Here is a 12766-nt window from a genome sequence, read left to right as displayed (position 1 = left end):
TGGTATACACTCACAGACAGATCAACATTTGAAATCATTCCACAGAGTTAAGCCGAACACTGCCACAGGCTCTATTATTCCACAGAGGTCAGATGTTCCAGATGAACCCGGAGTGTGTGTTTTTTTTGTCGGCGGAGCGACTCTTGCTGTTTAATGCTGATGGAGGGCGCCCGGCCACAAAGAGGCAGCACTCAAAGATTGCCGGTCTTGCCATCCCTGCCAATCACTCAGGACACGGAGACAGATGAAATCTCGGTCCTCCTCTATCGCTTCCTTTTGTGTCCCAGTGTTCCTTCCTTTTGTCCTTGTAGGCCACCAAATCCAATCGGCAGAGTGCTTGTCCTTCAGAGGAGCAGGGAGGACAGCCTTTATCCTGTTATCCCTCTGACCTTACGTACAAGCAGTGTAGTTGGAGGGAAAGACACCACCAGAGAGAGGCCACACCAGGGACATTACTGCAAAATGGCTGCATTCTGGTGGCAATGTGGTTTATTCCCCTATTGAAATTGAATGAGTCCGAGTTGCGTCTTTGTGCTGACTCTGAAAAGTTTTTTTTTCTTGAATTTCTTGGTATAATTTCTCTTCTTCAAATTCAAGGTCCTACTTCAGTCTCTTGATCTTCTTGACTTTCACCTTCTAACCTCCCCGCTCAACCTTTTTACCTTCGACTACTCTTAAACACCTCCCTCCTCCATATTCTCCATGCTCTCGTACCTTTAACCAAAGCGCACCTTAATGCTCTTTCTTACCCTTTCACCCTACAATTTTCCACCACCTCTGTTTGTCCTCATGTATGACCGACCTTCGGTGGAGACGGTCTCACAGGTTCATTTTTGTTTCTCTGTTTCCTCCTTAGTTTCATTTATTCGGTTACATGAGAACACAACAGTTTTACTAAGTCCAGAAGTAGATTTCTCCGTGTGTGTGTGTGTGTGTCCAGGGCTGTGGCCTTCAGCCCATCTGTAGCAGACATTATGGGGACATTGTGGGTTTTAGTTCTGAGATCTGTGAGCCAAGGTCAGGTCTTGTCTGGAATGAGCGTCGTCACTCAGTCGTGTGGAGAAAAAGCACATACTCGTCTTTCAGTCGAGTGAGGCAGCGTGTTTTCAAAATGTCATCTTGACACTCACTTGACACAGATATGAACTCAAAGAATGGCAGCAAATGAAATGATCCAAACATGCAGCTGATGGTGTTTGTTTCCAAATACCTGATCCCACTTTCCTTTCACTCATGCACCATACAGTCTGCTTGAAATGTTGCCTCGTGGCAACCACACGTAAATAAACCAATCGCAGGGACGCAGACAATCACAAGCCCTTAAAAACCAAAGCAGTCAAACTATAGGTGGTTTAAAAAGACATTGGAAGTTCACTTTGTGATCTCTTCCTCTTTCAAACGAGGGGAAGAGAGGAGGTGGTGGTGTCAGTGGTGGTTGCGGGAAAGAGCGCTGTTTCATCTAAGTAGACAGAACGAGACCAAAAGAAAGAGACAGGGGGAAAAAAGATTAGGAAGGTAGATGTTGAATTAACCTGCTTGTGATTGCTCTCTGTCAGAGTGGCACCGGGGCCAGCAGCGAGAGGCAAATCATCTGTGATGGCCCTTCCCGCGGTTCCCCCTTTGAAAGACACAGATCAAACGCACCCTAGTCATGGGCCCTCGCAGCCCCTCGCGCTCGTATTGATTGACACCCGAACGTCTCCACTGCTCCTCTGTCTTTCCATATCACTCTCCCTCTCTTCCCCCGCTCTCTCTTCTCCGTCTCTCCCTGCTTTATTCAGCGTCGCACTTCGAATTAAAGCCCTTCTCAAGGATGAAAGCAGAGGTCCTTTTGCAAACGAAGGGAAGAGGGGGAATTACATCCAGCGAGTGATGCATGGGAATGATGATTAGAATTTGGCGGGGGGGGGGGAGAAAAGGAGGTTAGATATGTGAGGGGAGAAATGATGCTGATAGGACACATTTTAATAAAATGGTAATGACAATTGTCTTCCCTGTGCGATCTGCGGAGAGATATGCCAGGGAGAATTGGCGGCATCTGCGTGATCTCAGCGTAGATAGCACTGAGGCAGAGCTGGAGCCACAGGTACCTCGTAGTGCCAAATTACCCCTCGACTAGAACTTTCTTCCTATTTAAAATGCTGCGAGTACTCGGTGACTGGTGCGGCTTTGTGAAAATCGCAAATTTCCTTCTTTCTCCCGCCGTCCCCCTCCAGCGAGGTCAGGCGTGGTTGCAGGGCAGTGGCTCTGTTAAATCAGACTCCTGCCCAAAAAGCTCGTGTTTCACATAAAGATGCACATCAACATACGCAGGTGAGATGTCGCCATTAGCCCTTTCAGAGCATCTTCATTCCACCATTTTTTAATTGTGAAATATTTCCCTAATTTCCAACCAAGGTTATAATTGAACATCCTCGGGGCACGGAGATCAAATGCTTTGTAATTAGCTCACAGCGACTGAGTATTTGGAGCCCGGTGCTTAGCACCTAAAAAGATAAAAACAAATGAATAAATAAACTTCTTCAAGGCATTGTTGCTGCTTTATGCAGATTCTTATTTTCCTTAATAATGCATGATGGATCGCCGCTGTGGAGGGCTAGGGGAGACCTGGCCTTGTAAGTGATGATCTTAATACACGGTTACAACCACAGGCAAATTCATTTGTTTGCATATATTCTTTTTTTTCCCCCCCTTATTAAACAAATCTGTAAACAAATATGGATTTCGAAGGCTTTTACTTAAGTTATGCATGCGCGTTGCCTGCCCCGACTTCCCTCCCTCACTTTCACCTTCTGTTCATCATGTAATGAAACATTACTCTCCTGAGTTTTACTCGCGCACTGTGCTACAGCGGCGTGTTGGATTTGCGGAGGACAGGTGTGTATGTCATGCAAATGTGTCCTGGTATCCCAGCGCATATGACACAGTGTCGACGTTGTGAAAGAAGCCACAGACACCGGCGCTAAAATCAACATCTGTTTCTAATAACAATGTGTTATATGTGACACGTTTCTATGTGGGAAAATATGTGGGGGGGGGGGGGGGGGAACAATGCATCACAGTTCTTAAATAAACACCTACAGGACATCAAGTCGTCAACGCTTGTGATGAACCTGCGTCTTTGTGTCACCTTCCTTATGTTGCAATAACATGATGGGCATTAATGAAAAAATTAATTCTGTTCACCGCGATGTAAAACCCGATGAACGGGGCGGCTCGTTGTGCTGATGCTGTCACGGCTTAAATTTTTTCGTTGTCGTGTTGCGTCTTGGAGAATCAACACTGAGGGGCTCGCAGGCTTTATGGGAAGCCAAATGTTTCTAATGTCACAGAAAAGAGTTACCATGGAAAGGTGCGCAAATTCTGTCATGAACTATTTTTTAGATTTCATTTTTTTCATGAAAATAAGAATAGTTAATTCAAGATATAAAAAAAAAATCTATATAATTTATTATAAAGAACAACATTTTATTTTACTTTTTATACAGACATTGATAGGAACGATGAAATAATCAACATAACCCAGAGAATATTTCTTTTTGTTGTTCTTTTTTTGCAGGAACAGGGGAAGGCACTAAAACACTGCAGCCAATGTTTCTAAACAGGCAAATATGAAGGATGCAATTTTCACAGAGTTGGGCATCATCAAACAGATCAAGGGAGCTTGCTGCAGCTGCATTTTTTTAATACTTTTGCTGTTTTGCGTCTTTGCCTCAGACAGATGACTTCTAATGGCCATTTACATGTAGTTGTTTTTACTGAAGACTGAACGGACTCTCTGCTGCCCGACTGGAGAGGGGCGTTACCAGCCAGGGTTTTCAAGTCAGGGGAAAAAAGGTCTTCAAGGCAAGACTCTGTGAACGTGAGATTTCCTGACCCTGCTCTTGTATCAGCAGGAGGAAATCCTCCAGCATGCGCCCCCCGATGCACCAAGGGCCACAGAGGCCCCCTTCAGTGACCCGCTGCACTCTGTAGTCTATACGTGGTTATTGACGGCGTTTCGCTGTGAATTTCTCATCGTTACAGTGGATCACACTCGGTGTCGGAATCTGTCAAAATGACGGATGGCCCTTTAAAAGAACCGGTCACTGATGAAAAAACATTCCATTCACGCAACCGCTGGTCACAACGAATCAACTAATTACACCGTATGTATTTAACGTTTTCTCCAAATGTGAATTTTGCTTACGATCCGGTGAAAGGGAAAATAGTCCGAGAATGTCGGCTCTTTTTCCCGGGTGGTTCGACCTGGCGTAGTTATTGTGTCCCTTTTTTAGTTTGTCTTATTTCCCAAGTCGCACAATGCCTCCTCCGTAAACCTGCGTGTGTAAACTTGAAGGTTAGCTCGAACCACCGTCGGGGTGTTAATTGGCGAATTCCCTCATGGAGGAAACACCTTTCAGCTTCGTCTGGTCCTGAAAGGCTCAAACGAAGTGAAGTGTTTTGAACTCACAACTCTCTTGTCTTCTTCATCCCGTTCGCTTAAATTTCCTCATTTTTTGGGGGGGGGTGACTGTGGCCATATGTTTATTCCCTTCTCGTTTACATCCACAAGCTCCACACGTTGTCTTGCTTGAGATATTACAGTTGAGAAGCAGCTGCTCAACGCCAGTGTGCCCCATGAGACATGCAACAAGGGGTGTGTGTGTGTGTGTGTGTGTGTGTGTGTGTGTGTGTGTGTGTGTGTGTGTGTGTGTGTGTGTGTGTGTGTGTGTGTGTGTGTGTGTGTGTGTGTGTGTGTGTGTGTGTGTGTGTGTGTGTGTGTGTGTGAGCGAGCGAGAGTCTGTTTTGAGGGTTAGCGAAGCGGTTTAGGCGGAGAATACACACCGTCAGTTGCATGCGTCTCAGTAAACCAGTACAGGGCCGGTCTGGGCAGAGCAAGCAGCAATTCCTGCATAATAACCTGCTCCAATGAGCGTGAAAACTCCCCCAACTGGCTGCATTTATCACACATCAGCCACAACAAACGGGCTTTTGTTTCATCCTCCTCTCCTTTTTTTCCCCCCTTCCCCTTCCTCCCGGCACCGACGCCAGAGCCTCCCCTCAGCCGTTAAGTGGCCATTCAGAGCCTTAACTGACAAGTCCCATCCAATCAGTATGGAGACAGAGAAACAATTGGGTTTCTGGCCGCTCCGAATGTGAAGTGATGTCTACAGTGTGTTCTCTGCCACCTTTAGGCCGTCGCCGACAGATTTTTATTCTTTTTTTTTTTTGGTCTTTTTTTTACTTCACACGGTAAATGATGACTGTGAGCGTAGTGTCACCGTCAGACTGGGTCAACCCCTGAGCCTCCGGACAAGTTTCTGTCACTGTCAGGAAATTTGAGGCAGATTGATGACACTTGACGTACAGTAAGCCCCCTGGTGTCGCAATGGCACAGTTATGTTCGGTGTGTGTGCTTATGTTGCGATTTTCTAAAAGTTGCAGATGGCTTATGTAGGGCACAGTGTGATAGCGGGACAAAGGGATGAAATGGTGCCGTCTGCATGGGGGGGGGGTTTTTTTAGTCTAATGCTACTGTATGTTTTGATGATGGCATTTCGGAGAAGAGACAGGCGGATGTTCAGTGACACGGGAAAGAGAGCAGCAGGTGCACTTTTATTACATTATGAGATTCATCAACAGAAAATGCGATGTCCTGAACTGCGTGAAGTAGTTAATGAGCAAAATGGCTTCTCGGAGACTGAGACAAATTTTCCTGGAAAGCTGCAGTACCAGTTTTGATTTGGATGCACTACGCCAATTCCCCCGGTGTAAATCAGATCATCATTAATTCAAACTACTACTTTTTAGACACCCCCGCCGGGTTTGTTTATAACGTGTCAGCTCTCATCAAATGCTTAACTTCTTTCTAGTTAATCAAAAACAAAAAAAGCAAAAGCATCTGATGTGTGTGTGCGCGCGCAAGAAAAAACGGAATACTGGTGTAGGCTCTCGTATGAACATACAGGGCAGAAACACACATTTTAAACAAACACACACACACACACATACTGAAACCCTCCCTGTGAGTGACGTGTGGAGGGGATGCTCGCGGGCAGGGCCGCCCCTCCTGTATGGGACAGTGAAGATGGGACCAGACGGGCCGCCGGCTCCTATAAAGCCTCATCCATAATTCAATCCTCCTCCTCCTCCTCCCTCAATTCAGACACGCCGTTACACATACAGCCACAGTCGACGGCTAACAAACACGCAAAGAAAGGGACGAAGTCGACGGGAGAGTTGAGTGTAAAAGGGGGAAGTCAAAAGACGAGGAAGAAGTTGCAAGGAGAGCAGGTTGTGAGACAAAGCCAGACTGCTGCTGTTCGGTCGTCGCCCACTTTGCCCCGTCTTGACCTTTACTGCGTCAACACCGCTCCTAGTACCAACATGTTTTCCCTCATCTGCACCCTCGTCGGCTGAAGTGCACTTCTGAGATCTCCAGCACGACCTTTGCCCCCTTTTTACCGTGCCAAGGACCCTTGTCTTCCTCTCTCCGCGTTTCCTCTGTTTGGTGGCTCTCCAAATGTCTTGGCATCTCTAATTACCAACAGGCTCAACTTTCCGACTAAACAACCAATTACCAGCCTTTTTAGCCCAACCCAGTCCCATGTTTCCTGATACAGTGGCCTATTAGGGCCCCTTATTTCTCCCCTAACATAATTGAATCCCCTGGCTGCTCATCAGCGGGCTAATTTAAGCCAATGTGCAGAGTTGGTAATCAAAGGGGCTGCCTATTAGACGATCAGACCCCAATTAAGTGCCCTCTTATTTCCAACATAACAAGCCACTATCACTAGTGTTGTTATTGTATTTTTGCTCTTTAGTGCACTTTTTTTCTTGGGCAAAATCACGGTTTGTTTGTAAAAGAGGCAGGAAAAAGGGAGAAAAGTGGAATGAAGGAGTTTCCGTGTTTAATTAACACTTGTACAGGTGGTGTTTTAAGAGATAGACTTTCCATAGAGCAAAGATCTTTGTACTGTCTGATTTATAAAGTGTGGTGGTTTCAATGTTTCTGTCCAAAAGCCCCTATTGGCTTCTATTGTGAAAAATCTCCTGGCAATACGTAGTAGTACCACGACAGATCTCACAATTTGCACATTGAAAACAAATGACATTGTGAACCAATTTGAAGCATTTTATGTAAAAAAAAAAAATAATAATAATTAAAAATACTCCCGCATTCCCTCAACATCACAAACGTTGTATATAAACCGATGAGTGAAATTCAAGCATCACATTAACATACGAGAATGTTGTTGTTGTTGTTTTCTATAGGAACATTTATAGGCAGTGAAGTCTTTAAAAATTCAAACATCCATCTCCTGCTGCCACTTAGGTCTGAAAACAATCTTTTGCATGCAGCTTTAACTCCACAAATAGATTTGACATGTGTAAAAAGTTCAGATGCCCCCACTATCAACACCTGACTCTGTCCTCTCACAAGTACAGACAATTGTTCTTTTTAAAATATATATATATATATTATTCTTTTCGTGTTCTCCCTCCCTTTTCCCTCTGTCCTGTCTCGGTGACTGGTGCAGTTGAGGGGAGCCAGAGTGTGAAAGAGGCCCGTAGAGGGCTGATGAGGACTGTCTCCGCAAAGCACGTCTCTAGTCTGGGACTAGTGTTCCTGCAGCTTTTGACTGGGTGTGTGTACATATGTATGTATATATATGTGTGTGTGTGCGTGTGTGTGGTACCAAGAAATAGGCTGCATGCATGTCTCCAAGTCCATGTGTGCATTTTTTAAGCGATAGTGTCGACTCCCCATAGCCTAATTAAAGGGCGAGGAAAGCCACTCATGGGGAGATTAAACCTAAAAGGGTAAATTAGCACTCAAAAGGGGGGTGTGGCAAACTCACACATACGCACAGGCCATGAAATCTTCTCTGACACCTGTGAAGAGAAAAAAAAAGTAAAGGGAGAATAAGGACGGTGGAAAGAAGAGAAAAAAAAATACTTTTGTGTTTCAGTACAGCGGCGCTCTGTGTGCCATGTGTTGAGATGAATGAAGATCGGAACGGGGCACTTTATTTGAATTTAATTTACCGGTCAGAGTTCGGACTGGCTCCTCAGTGTTTAGCTGGACGACGTGTTTATTTTACTTTATTCATTTACGGACAAATGATGAAGTTGCTTTGGACAAAGGCATCTGCCAAGTGAAAGTGATAATTTCAGGACAGGCAGGGCCAAAAGATGTCTTTAAAAATCAGACTAAATATGAAACCTAATTTCAGTGTAAGACAAAAACAATATTGGAGATCTGCCCGTTTGTGTCAGCTGTAAAATGTGTCTTATATTTAGTTCTGACCGACCTGTTAACTTTTCCAACGTACCCCTGGTGTCGCGCTGTATGTTATTTCCAGAGGTTTTAAAGGGGTATTCCACCACATTTGGGGGAGAATCAAAGTGTGTGTCAAAAACACACTGCATCCTATGTTTCCCACAATGCAATTTACTAAATCCTCCCATCAATTAAATTAGGAAAATAGATTATTTATATCAAGAGGAGAATATCACACAGCGCTTCACAAAAAGAAATCCAACCGTGGACATGAATTCCGACTTGTGAAGCACAGAAACGTCGATAAAGAGGCAGATATGGAACATTTTTAAAAAGGCAGGTTGTGTGTGAGTTGTTCTGTAGATTTTTAAGAGATTTCCAAAGTTTAGGAGCAGCAATGTCAAAACCTTTCCCCCCTCTTACATGTTTTTAGAACATACTTGCCCCAGTTTATGAAGCAGGCTTTCTGTTATACATTAATTTTGGCCTTTCAAGCCCAAGCTGGCATGACATCATCAAGGTCACTTTCTCAGGCTTTAAAAACTCCCTCCACAGTCACAGGATACATTATCGCAAATGAGTTGTCATGATGAGTCAAAGGATTTGATTTGTAAATCAACGCAATGTCCCTTCAAGATAAACTTTGTACCCACCTCGATGCAATAGTGGTGAACGAAATTCATTTTCATGACATTCATTTCCCAATGAGAATATGGGAAGAGCCTGAAGGTGGTTCAGCTTCAATCGTTCATTCAGCGCGGGAGACGACTGGTTTTAATCCCGTGACCTCTCATATGTGTTGCTGAGCGGTTTAAAGGACTTGTTGTGTGCGTGTTGTGTTTTAAAGCATGTGGGGAACAGATGAGTGTCACATCATCGCTCATCTTGTTTCTTTATAAACATCCCCCCGTTCCAACAACAGTGTGCGTCGATGCTCGGGGCTACGGCGATATCACTCTCTGCCCCCCCTTTACTCTTCCCGCGCTGCATCACTCTCTTTCTTGTGGTGCCATGTGTGTCTGCGTGTGTTATGATGTGGGTTTTTTTGCGCGTCTGTTGAGAGTGAGCGATGCGACTCTGGGCCGGCAGCTGAGCTCTGCCATGCGATGTGTCTCTCTATCGGTTTGTCTCTTCTCTCAGTTTGACTGCTATCAGACAAGTGTGTGTGTGTGTGTGTGTGTGTGTGTGTGTGTGTGTGTGTGTGTGTGTGTGTGTGTGTGTGTGTGTGTGTGTGTGTGTGTGTGTGTGTGTGTGTGTGTGTGTGTGTGTGTGTGTGTGTGTGTGTGTGTGTGTGTGTGTGTGCGTGTGTGTGTGTGCGCGTGTCATCTTTCAGTGCCTTTTCCAGAGTCAGACATCTAACAGAGAATCTCGGGCTGGCACACAGACGTATTGTAGATAGATGCACACACACACACACACACACACACACACACACACACAGTTTCACACAGAACTTCATCTCCAATCGTATAGTTCTTTGCCCCAAGGACAAAGTGTGTTTGTTTGCACGTATAAGAGATTTCATGTGTATGTTTTTGTGCATGAACACACACACACACACACACACACACTCTTGCATGTCTTTCTGTTTGTGGGTGTAAGAAAATAGATCTTGGTCGTGTCACGGCCGGGCCTGCAGGCACAAGAGGCCTTAACGGATGTCTCTCTCAGTGAAACACACACACACACACACGAATAGGTCTCAGACCCCTCTCCCTCCTGCACTCGCAATGAGGAATACAGATTCTGGCTCCTCTCTAGATAGTGATCAGCCTCGCCGTGGCTTCAGAAATGCTATCTTCACGGGGCGGCTGAATTGATAATACTCCCCCCCTACGCATTTTATTACAAAGGCCCAGTTTGTAAAAAGGTAATCATTTACTGTTGCTACTATCTCCCCTGAGCCATACATCTTCTGTCTTCACAGGACAAAGTTCTCCCGCTGCTACCAACGCTGTTTTTTTTTTGTTTGTTTGTTTTTTTCATATATATATATTTTTTTTTTACTTTGCCGGTGGGTTTGTAGACGGCTACTTTTAGGTTTATCGCCTCCTGTTTTACACGTACAACAACCCACCTGGTGGAATTAGATCATTCTGTTAAAAGTATGTGCTTTGTATTAGTCTGCATTGTATGCGTGGGCGCTAAGTGTTTATATATTTGTGCGTATAAAGGGACGGAAAGGCTGAAAATGACAGTGATGGAAGGACTAATCCCTTTGGGCACATAGCGGAATCCACTACCAAGTAGCAAAATCTCATCATTTCAATTATCATATTTATCATATTTTCTCTCAGCCGGGCTTAATGCTGTCTCTCTCTCTCTCCCTCTCCCACCGCTCTTTCTTCTGTACATTAATTTATTTTTTCCCTCCATCGCTCGCTCCTCTGGCGACATGTGAGCCTGCCAGTCACGGTGATTGACAGCACTCAAGTGGCTTATGGAAAAGCAGCTCATTTTGTCTATCTTTTTTTTTTCTTCTTTTTTTCTGGTCAGATGTTGTGCTGGTGATGCCGGGGCCTTATCAGGAAACCCAATTTATTGCCGTTTCTCTGGGCGAAAAGGGGGTTGCCAGTCACACTGACTGACAGCTCTCAGATTTGCCGGCTGCAGTGCAGGGATTTCCTGAAGTTGTTATGTTTTTTCTTTCCCTTTCTTTTTTTTAATACTATTGGAGATCACTCTACCGCACATCGATGTACACACTCTACACGCATACACAAAGAGGAAGCGGCAGCTGCACTTCCTCGCCTCCAATTCGTTTCGTTTCGTCTGACCTTGGCAGTGATTTTGACTGACGGACAGCAAAGCGCGGTCCTGCTCGCCACACAGCCGGTCGAGTTCAGCCCTGTGAACATCTCTGTTGGGGTCGTTGTTTTATTCTTAGGGGGAAGAACTGAAGGTAAAGAAAATAAACGGTTGAAGTATAAACTCTCTTGATTCATGCAGGGGTTGGTATTTCTCTTGTTTTATGTTTTTATGGGTGAGTGGAACAACGTGTTTGTTTTCATTGCTAACATCGTGTCATGTGGGATTACATGCACATGTATGAATTGATGTTCTCATCTGAACTGTGTGGGGTGTTTTTTCTTCTCGTGTCTGTGTGTGTGTGTGTGTGAGCGAATCAATCGTTTGAAATGCATTTGAAAACACATCTATGTATGTCATCATGTGTGAGTTTTTTTTCTTCCCCGTCTGTGTATGCATGTGATGCCTGGGTATGTGTGCGCGTGTCAGCTCCCATGCATGAGCGTTTTGTGTGTGTCGAGTATGACCTCCGAATCCTGCGGCTTATCGTGGCGGTGTTCCACATTATTGATAGCGAGCGGCGATATCGACAGGCCAAGCGCCGGCAGCTTCCAGCAGCGCCGGCAAGCGGGATGGGACTTTGATATGACATATTGTGCGTCTCAGCACAAGCCATAAATAATTCTGACACGTTTTTGTATGCATGGGAAAGTCCTTGATTCAGCCTCCCATAAAAATAAACTCCTATTATGGAAGGTATTTGTCAAGTGGGTGCGTGATGGATGGCCCGGCGTTTACCCCGTGGCAGGACGATGGGTTATGGATGCCCGCCGCCCCTTGCCGGGGGAGGAGTCGCATCCAGCAACGCTGACACCAGAGTAATTACTGCCCTCCTCACCACGGCAACGGAGGGAGGGGAAGTGAAGGAGGGGGGAGAGGGGGAGATGGGGGTGCTTTATACACACACCTGCACCTCCCTCCAACACCGTCCTGTAATGCCACCAGCTAAAGTGATGAGGGTCATGTTGGCTGTAAAGGATGTGATGGGACACAGATGGATGGATGGACAGATACAGGGATGGATAGATACAGCAAAGAGATGCATGGATTTGAATATTTATTGGTATTTTACATTTTTGCGTACTCAGTATAAACAAGGAGGTCGTACAGTATTAGTGGTTGAGAATCGGTTGAGTAGTTTTCTTTAAAGCCCCTGTGTGTTATTTTTTGTACTTTTCCGGCGGCATCTGGTGGTAAAGTTGCAAACCGCAACGACTGAGCACCCGACGGGGGACACTTTATGGTGGCGCACCGCTAATTCCATTTCCGGTTTTCTGGCAGCGCTGAAAAATTCAACGCAAATGCGACGTTTTCTGGACCGTTTTGTGCAACAACCGTATTCAACACGACGTAGCAAACATGGAGACTCATGCGGGGGTACAATTCAAGTTCTTCTAAATTCTACACACTGTAGCTTTAACTAGAGATTACAAGGGCTACCCTAACAAACAGAGAAGTAAACACCATTGTAAAAATATCCAAACAAACAAAAACATTTTTTTGCGTTACAAAGGAATTCTTTCGTATTTGAGTTCCCACTCCAAATCTGAGCTGGTGGTTCACATTGTAAAAAAAAATACAGCACTCGCTGTGAGTGATTACTGCTCTAACTTCTTCTTTCTTTTCGAAGGTAAAGTTTGCACCGCTTCATGTTGAAAAGAGCAGAGTCCAAGAAAAAGTGTACTTAGGCAG

At 45.1% G+C, this 12766-nt stretch overlaps 1 protein-coding gene across 3 annotated transcripts in view; it reads left to right on the top strand.

The window, feature by feature from the left end:
• The window catches only part of znf407 (zinc finger protein 407), a 147347-nt gene that overhangs the window by 105417 nt on the left and 29164 nt on the right, over positions 1-12766 (top strand). The window lies entirely within an intron of this gene.

Source organism: Scophthalmus maximus, chromosome 1 (genome assembly GCF_022379125.1).
Source record: "Scophthalmus maximus strain ysfricsl-2021 chromosome 1, ASM2237912v1, whole genome shotgun sequence".
Taxonomy (NCBI): domain Eukaryota; kingdom Metazoa; phylum Chordata; class Actinopteri; order Pleuronectiformes; family Scophthalmidae; genus Scophthalmus; species Scophthalmus maximus.
Note: the sequence above shows the minus strand (reverse complement) of the source record. Positions and strands in the feature narration are given on the sequence as shown.